Genomic DNA, 10,186 nt, shown 5'->3' with positions numbered 1-10,186 from the left:
GGGTCAATTATGGACCAAGTTCTCCATACTTTAAAGTATTTTTCTTTAATTCTACCATAATTCTATCATAATGATAACTTTTGAAATTGATTTTTTGTAAGAGGGTTATATTGGCGGACCGATCCTCATAATATTAATTTTCATAAAAATAGGTTTCGGTTCCAAAAAAATTTTCTTCGTCGAATTCAATCGAATTATTTTCTGAAGAAAATCTCATATAGGTTTAGGGTAAATTTTGCTTCGATAGATATATTTTCGTTCAAATAAAAATTGTTTTATTAAGTACTTAAAATATATACGTTAAAATCAATTATTAAAAGGGGCAGGGCATATAGAGATTTCGATTGATATCGGACCCTTTTTGCAAAATAGACGTAAGCGACATGATTTTCGATTTTATTTTTTTTTTAAATCGATAATTTAGGTCTATTAGCATCATTTCTGAAAATTTCGTAGCTATAGGTCCAACAGTTTCAACTTTACAACCAAAAGAAAAAATTACACATTACACAGAAAAATAATATTAATAAAAATATATTAAAAAATTATATCTTTTATGGAATAGATCTAATGACTGCAGCCAATTGCTGTTTATTATAACCCTTGCATTGGAAATTTTCTATAGAAACATATATATGAAAATTAGCTGCGACCTTTTGCGATCTTCCAAAAAATAGAGAGTTCTATAGAATTTAATATGTTTTTTTTTTTAATTAAGTGTAAACTCACGTTAGGGGTATACATAAATTTTGGCCTTAGCACCATGTATTAGCCCACAATTACTGCTTTTAAAAAACAATTACTTAAGACAATCAGGTGTCATAGCATTATTTAAAAAGTAAAATTTTCTGTTTATTTCCAGATTTAAATTCATTGATTATAAAATTGTATTTAATTATTCGCAAATATTTGTACAATTTGCTGCAAATATTTAAATTTTGCATTTTCTTATAAATAAATAGCAATCTGTATAAAATTGTCTTTCTAAAAATATATAAAAATTCAAAATCGATTGCAAAAGTTTGCGACAAAAAATTACATTTTTATTTTATATATACTTGTAAAAAATGGGCGTGGCAGCAGTCTTATAGTACTGATTATTATGTGGAGCGTTTGGCCAATTGTTTGCTAACTGTAACTAAAATATCACTAAGATTTGATTAATGTCGTTCTAAAAGTACCAAATGTCTCACTGTGCGACGATTAAGTCTAATACCCCATTTACACATACACGAAATGTAGTACTTATGAGATTTCGAGCCAAATCTAGTTGATTTTAACTAGATTTCCCATACAAAACAAAATCTAGTATAATTTTAAGAGATTTTAGAATTTATAGATAAATTTTAAAATGCAACACTATTTTTTTTGTGTTAGTGTTAGTAAAAATCAACAATGTGTTATGTAAAATTGACATTGTTAAAAATATTGTTATAAATAATTTAAAAAATAAAAAATTAACATCTAAAAAATAATGGAAAACAAAATTAAACCGTAAGTACAAAATCAAATGAAACATTTCTTATACAACAATATTTGAACAAAATATTTTAAGAAAAATACGTTATAAACAAAAAATAATATGGGGCAAGGACGAGATGTATTTACTTGTCAGCCTTTGATCCGACCACATAGATGAGTTGAGAGGAACCCGAAAAAACAACCATATTTACGAAGAAATAAAAACTAAAATGTTAAGCAAAGGGTTTAATGTCTCTGGCGAGGAAGTTAAAATAAAAATACATAATTTAACAAATGAATATAAGTAAGTACATAAATAAATAAAGATTGTAAAATATAAGCTACAGGTTATCTTCTAATCGTGTCTTGCATAAACTTGATATAACAGAGAAGAAAAACGCAAAATTGGACCATCGGGTGGTTCGCCATTGTCTTTGGATTGGGACCATTTAAGACATATAATATGCAAGCTTAAATGGATGAAAGTATCGGCATGTTTTTTACTAGTAAAGTTTAATTTCTGTAAAATTAAGAGAAATCGTTAATTTTTCAGAATCTCAGGAAGAATCAAGTAATTCTGACAGCATATTCCAATATGAAATGGAGTATTTGGAAGATTACGAGCTGACACCTGAAACAAATGAAACATTGAAGAGACAAAAAAGATCAATGACGAAGCATTTGAGGTTTCGCTTGCACGCAATATAACATTAAAATTGTTTTCTTAATTGAAATATCCATTTTTATTTTATAATTTCAAAATCTTTTTTCAAACAAAATGTATAAAATTGTCAAAAATGTAAGTATAAACGGTCTAGATTTGTAAAAAGATTTTAAATGAAATCTACTAGATTTCGTGTATGTGTAAATGCGGTATAAATTCACATTAAATTTATAGACAAATTTTGAACAAATTAACGTACTAAATTTGTTTGTGAATGAAATTTTTTGGCAGTTGCATTTTATTTACATTAAATTTAATCCAAAAAATAAATATTTTAGATATTTGCTTGCTAAATATTAGTTATTTTTATAAAGAATATAAATAATTAAATAAATAACTATAAAAATAACAATATTTCTCAACTGAACTCATATATTAATCATGAATTGGTCGTTATTTCACTAAATTTGTATAAATTATTAAAGTATATTTGTTGAACATATTTAACACAACATTTAATTAATAAATATTAAAAAACATATATTATTAAAGGGCCCTTCAGACGATAACACTTTACGTACGACAAGTCTAATGAAAAAGAAAATGAAATTCCATCCGTATAACAAAAAGGAGAATAAAAGTCATATTTTTTATATTTTTTGTGTATAAAACAATAACAATGTAAGATGGAAACGGCTGTTTCACTTTTTTGTATGTGTTTACATAAAAATACATCCCTGATCTAATGCGACCTGCTTGTTTTTTGAATCATTTCAAAAAATGAAGAGAGCCATACGACTGTCAAATTTTCCATCTGTATTCTCTCTCAATGTGTGATGGTTTCATTACATATTGCGTTTAGACGATCCCATCCGTTCTATTCTACACAAAATTTTGACAGAAATTTTTACTTGTGTGATCGTGTAAAGCCTGCTTAAACAAAATAATAGAGACAACATTTAAGAATCATAAATATGGCAACACTAACAAAAAATGTCGCATGCCTTTTGAGTCCACATCTAAATGTTCATTATTTTAGAAGGGCATTTAAAAAAGATTGGAGAAAAAACCTGCGACATGTCTCCTCAGCTAAAAGCGGTCATACATTCAAAAATTATGATTTCAAGTGTTTAAAATTTAACTGAATTTCAACTTTAATTCCAATACTGTTTTGAAGTTAAAGAATAATCAAAAAATTTTCTTCAAACTTTATTTTCTTGTCAAAAAAAAAAAAAATGAAAATATTTTTAAAAGATTACACCCGTTAATTTTCAATTCTATATTAAAACAAAAGGTACCCTATAAGAACAGTGACAGTCATTTAACCGATCAATTGACTGACAATACTGAGAATGTATCCAGCATTGCGTAGAACAAAGCTCCCATCACTTTCTTAAAGGCAATATGTAAAATATGATGGAATTATTTGTGTACATGTGATGTTGTATCACCCTTGCACTTATGAGTTCTATTGACTTTTAAAACATATATTTGAGCTGCTCACTCTTATGATGTTTGCTAATCATGGATGATATAAATATTAGACACGATTGACTAGTCGTGCTTGATGGATATATCCGTCAAATCTGGCGGCTATACCAATTTATAATAAAACATAAAGTGTATCACTTTTTGGTAAATAGATGTCAAAAAGAAAATTAAATTTAAAAAATTTAAAATATAAATTTTATTGAAAATATGTCTTTCATTAAATAGTAAGTATATTTAAAAAAAATATTTTTTCGTTAAATTATTTAACACTTTAATATAGACGAAAAGTTTAGACAAGAGCTGAAACGTTGGGCTTTCTCAAATGCTACAATGCAAGGAAGGATGAATTCAACCACACACGAAAAAAATTGCTTATCTTGGAAGATATGGTATCTCAAGGATTAACGGTAAGTATTCGAAATTCCTTTATACATAAATATATACAGTGTCTCTCATAAGTATTCGAATTCAGGTATAATATAAAAAGAAACCAAATTTAATATTATATTTTGTATGTAAAATTAATAAATTCATTTGTTAAATTGTCTAGACAGTCCTTAGCTTTGATATCACGCTTTTTAAAACTTTAAAAATTCACATTTACCTAAATTAATTTAACTTCCTTAAAAAAGTCTATAAAATTACTTCACAAAAGTATTCGAATTTTTCCAGTATTTCTTGTTTGACCATATTTTACGAAACATAAAAATTAGAATTGAATCGTCTTTTTTCTCAAAATTGTTTTAAGAGGTTACTATCAACCGAAAGGATATATTTTTAGCCCATTTGGCCCACAATTTTGGGACATTTGTACCATATTTTCATATAATATCATTAAAATTACGATTTTTTACCATATTTGCCATTTTTTCTCTTTTTCCAGAGATAAAACCAAAATTTAATATTGGGATTTAATAGATTCCTTGAGGTATCTAAAAATAATAATTTTTGTTATAAGGTTCTGTTTTTAAACATTCCAAGATATATTTTTGGTATCGTTCTTCTGTTTCTAATTAAATTATCTGGATCTTAAGATCTTTTTCGTACCACTAGGATCAATATTTTCCGACAAAGTCAGCTAGTATATATTATTGTAGATAAAAGCACTAATATATTTTAAATTTTCAAGACATCGTAGCGGTATACAACTCCAAAACATGCCTTAACAAAACGTCATCCTATACAGTATATTTTAGTTATTACTACTCATAACATTCATGATTATGTTGCCCATTACAACAACACTGTATGTTCAAAATTTTGGGTTTTTTTGATCATAGTAGATAATATTTAAGCAGATATCAATATGATTTCACTATATTGAATGGCGTTTCTTCGAGGCATGCTTTGGAGTTGTACACTTCCATAATATATTAAAAACTTAAAACGTATAACAGCTGATATCTAAAACAATATATAGCAGACAAGTTTCCCCGAAAAATTTTGACACTAGTATTATAAAAATATACTTGAGTTCCAATAAATTGAATTAGCGATAGAAGAATGATTCCAAAAATAAGTATAACTTGGAACGTTTAATACAGATTCTTGTAACAAAAAATATTATTTTTAGATACCCCAAGGGGTATATTAAATCCCAATATCGAATTTTGGTTTCATCTCTGGAAAAAAGTAGAAAAAATTATAGTCAAATATGAAAAAATTCGTATACTTTTGTGAGGTAATTTTATGGACTTTTTTTAAATGAAGCTAATTTAATTTAAGAAAATGTGAATTTTTAAAGTTTTAAAAGCGTGATATCAAAGCTAAGGACTGTCTAGTTAAACAAATTAAATTATTAATTTTGCTACAAAATATGTTGTTAAATTAATAATACTACATTACAGTGGAACATGGATATGCTTGAAAACCTTATATAAAATATTAATTTTTTTAAATTAATTTTTAAATCTATTAAACGTTGAAATTTTACTGAAATAAAGTACAGGCAATTAATAGATTCAGAAAAACGCAGTTTTTTATTACGTAAGTATTTGAAAAATGTTAAGACAGAAGTTTTATACAAAAACAATGCAGATAGTATAACAAGAAGAGATGCTGGTCATTGGTCGAAAGTAAAAATTTATTAAATAAATGTTTTATTCATTTTTTGTTCACAGATTATTTTTCCTTTGCTGTTTTGCTACTTAAATTTTTATTTAAATGTTTTATGCGGTAATGCATTCGTATTTTAAAGAAAAACGATTTCACATTTTCGGGTAAATCGTTTTCGCTACTTTTATCCATCATATACTTATTTTGTTAAATTACTAATATTATTAATAGAAACTTGGTTAACCCAAGTGAAGCCTCCTTCGTTATTTTTCGACTCATAATTAGTTAAGTTTAAGCTTAAGTTTTTTAATTATGTAGCCTGCTACATACTCTAACGCATCATCCTCAAAACAATCAAAATCATTTTCGATGACACATGTTAATTCAATGTTTTCCCCAAAATCTTCAATACCATCGTCAGTATATTGTAGGCATGCTTTTTATACCCTACACCACTTTAGTGGGGAGGGTATATTGGGTTTGTGCTGATGTTTGTAAATATTCTCGAAACCGATAAATAAATTGGATTGGACTTGGATGATCGTCAAAGCCTCCTCTACCGACTTGTTAATAAATATTCAATTGAATGCTTCTCTTTCAGATGTTGGTATAGTCCTTGAATCGATTTGTTAGTTATAATTACACCTTTTTGAAATTGTATTATAGATTTTTGTATAATTATTAATTATAATGGTATAATTATTTCACTCATAAGTGCAGTCATTCTATTCAGTAGAGTTTTGTACCTTAATGTTTTTACCATAAGGTTGCTTTGTGGGCAAGGTATTTGATGTTTCCAATTTTGAATTGGCAGCGTGCGCACAAGGTTTACATGGACACACAGACAGACGGACGGACATAGCTAAATGGACTCAGAAAGTGATTATGAACCGATTCGTATACTTTAAGGTGGGTCTAGGACCAATATTTTTGGGTGTTACAAACGCATAATACCCTCCCCACTATAGTGGTGTAGGGTATAAGAAAACAAATCTTACTTATGCTTATATTTAGTTCCTTTAAAAGAGCTTAATCTGAAACAATAGCAACAACTTCAAAGCCCGCAGTATTTAATGTGCCAATTATTTTGAAAAGTATTTTTTTCCATTTTTGTGTCAAAATAAAAAAATGTCTTGTTTCCAAGACTTTATTAAACCTCTTACTGTTAAAACTTGAACGTAGTTTGCTGGACGTCGTATATAATAGACATCTGCGTATGTCTCACAAGTCACTCGTTTATTTTATGAATACTGTATGTAGTGCAACCGAAGTTTAAAAAGCAGTTGATCATCTACACACAAAAATACATGTGTTAAAGCAAACAAATATAAAAGAAACAGAGACAATAGAGTTAAGAGTGCAAAACAAATCGGAATAATGTATGATCTGTTTCGAAATGTTTCGAGACAACTTAAGAGTGATTTTATAAAATTTGTGTTAATTTAAACAAAACGCATTGTTACAAAAATAAAATATAATTAGTATAATTTAGAGTTTACTTTTAATCGATAAAAAGGAAAAAACTCATTTGTTCGAACCTGCACATGCTTGTTTAATATTTTTACAATTTTAATACTATGCAGTACTGTGAATTTAAGAACAAGTATACCCATGCAGATGTTTAGTATACAATCATTATTTGGATCGTGTTCATAAGTATTTTATTAAATTTTCTTGTAAACCTTCTCGAAATTATAGCTTTCTGGCCCATCTATTTAAGGTACTTACCGAAGGTAGCGGAAATTGATCATTGTATAACTTGCGATAAGCCCTGGGTCCAGTGGAATGAAGGAAAATTGCGTAAGAAATATCTTCCCAGCTCCAATGTATGCGATTATTTTGATTTAAAAGTTTGCGTTTTTGACCATTAGTAAAAATAGAATCGATGCCTGCATCAATTTTTCATTTTCTTTGTATATAAATGCTATATGCTTCTTAAGGCGTAGGTTTTCTTCAAGAATACTAGACTTTATTAGTTCATCGCTAAAATCGTAAATTTTATAGTATACAATTGTAAATAAAAATATGTGTCTTATTTAATACTCAGTACACTTGCATTCACATATAATGAAATTCGGACCGTCATTCATAATGACGGTATGTTTTGGATTCATAATGACGGTATGTTTTGGATTACCATAAGAATTTTGAATTTGAGTAGAGCCTGAATTTAACATTTTAATGAAATTAAAAACAAATTTTATATGGTATTATCCAGATTAGTTTGATATTTAAAAAAGTTATTTGCCTTCTTACTTATTCTTTTTAAAGATATGGAACTTGAAGTGTGTTCGAGAAGAAAACAATGTCAGTATTATAACAGTTTTTTACTGCTAAACCTTCGACCGATTTTGTATTGGAAGAACTTGTATAACCCTGCAAAAATTTAGGCTACTCCCTACATGCGTGAAAAGAGTACTCCTCAAAAGACTAGGAGTAGTCCAAAACTTTGTTTTATGAATTTATTTTAAATTTAGAATCATTTTTATAAAATGTCTGTTGAATGAAAAATAATTTTCATTACTTTTAAAAACTTAAATACAATTCTTCGATTTTATAAAACCACTGCGTGATTTATTTAATAACATTTCTAATAGGTTATGGGCCTGCGTTTACGTGGTTTTTAATTCGTGGTAATTAATTCGTATTGTTTTAAAATAGTAATCGGTCGTTAAAATAGTAAAAATGAGTGGTACTAATATGCAATTTCCCAAACTTTCCAACTCAAATTACCATATTTGGAAATTTAATATGGAGTTATTGTTGCTGGAAAGGGAATTATGGGATATCAGTGCGGTCACTCCAGAAGCCCCAGATGATAAATGGTATTTGCGTGATGGGAAGGCAAGAGCTACGATTGGTTTAGCTATTGAAGAATCTCAGAAGGTCCACATCAAGAAATTGAAAACTGCTAAGGATTATTGGAATGCCTTGAAACAACACCATGAAAAATCTAATTTGACAAATAAAGTAAGTCTTCTTCGACAATTATCTACAAAGAAAATGAGTGCTGGTCAACCTATGGAAGAACACATCACTGAATTTCTGAATATTGTGGATCGATTGCATGATTTGGGTGAGGAGATGGAAGAGCATAAAGTTATTGCTTTCTTACTTGGCAGTTTGCCTGAAGAATATAATACTTTGATTTCATCACTGGAAATGCGTCCCGAAGAAGATTTAACTATTGATCTGGTGAAAGAGAAATTGATGCAAGAATACCGAAGGAAAGTTGGTAATGAGCAAGAGCCTAATGTTGCTTTCAAGATGCAAAAGAAGAAGAAATTTATTCCTAAATGTTATTCATGCGGAAAGCCAGGACATATTTAAAAGAATTGTCCTAAAGCAAAATCAAGTGAAAATCGTGCTAAAATTGCTACAAATGATAAAAATAAGAATGTTTGTTTTGGCGTAAGTTCAACAAAAGCGAATAACGATTGGTACATTGATTCAGCTGCAACGTGTCATATATCCAGCGATGAACAATATTTCATAAGTTTGAATAAACAACAGAAAGATGTTGTTTATTTGGCTGATGGTACGGAATTAAAAGCAAGTGGTACTGGTGAATGTCAGTTGGTGTGTATGAATAAGACTATACGTATCCGAGATGTGTTGCTTGTTCCGAAATTAGAAGGAAGTTTATTATCCGTACGTAAATTGGCTGCTGAAGGTTTTCATGTGTTTTTTGATGCAAACTCCTGTAGCATCTCTATGAATGGGCAAGTATACGCAACTGCATCCTTGAAAAACAATTTATATGTTCTTAAACAAACCCAAAATGCGAACAAAATTTCTGAAGGTAAAGCTGAATGCGTTCATGTGTGGCATCGACGCTTTGGTCACCGAAATATTGGAGCAATCCAGTCGGCTGTTAACAAAGGTTTACTGTCTGGTGTAAATATTAGTAAATGTAGCTGTGATTTTAAATGTAACGTATGTTTAGAATCCAAATTAACAAGAAAGCCATTTCCTAAAGTTTCAACATCAAGAGCAGAAAGTATTTTAGAATTGGTGCATGCAGACTTATGTGGCCCCATGCAAAATTCAACTCCTAGTGGAAATCGGTACTTCTTAACCTTGATTGATGATTTTAGTCGCTATTGTTATGTTTATTCTATTAAAACAAAAGATGAAGCTTTTGAGAAAATAAAAGATTATATTGAGTTAACAGAAAATCAATTTGAAAAACGATTAAAAGTTATAAGAACTGATCGTGGTGGTGAATTTTGCAACAAGAAGATGGATAAATACTTAAAAAGTAAAGGCATAATTCATCAACTTACTGCTCCCTACACACCTGAACAAAATGGGGTGGCAGAAAGGAAAAACCGAAGATTAATGGAAATGGCAAGATGCATGTTAAATGATCGACATCCAGTATTGGGCGGAAGCTGTAAACACTGCTAATTATATCCATAATCGAATGTTATCTTCTGCTACTAATGTTACTCCGTATGAATTGTACTTTAAGAAAACTCCAGATTTAAAACATATTCGTGTTTTTGGATCAAT

Source organism: Lucilia cuprina, chromosome 2 (genome assembly GCF_022045245.1).
Source record: "Lucilia cuprina isolate Lc7/37 chromosome 2, ASM2204524v1, whole genome shotgun sequence".
NCBI lineage: Eukaryota > Metazoa > Arthropoda > Insecta > Diptera > Calliphoridae > Lucilia > Lucilia cuprina.
This window is presented reverse-complemented; position numbering follows the sequence as displayed.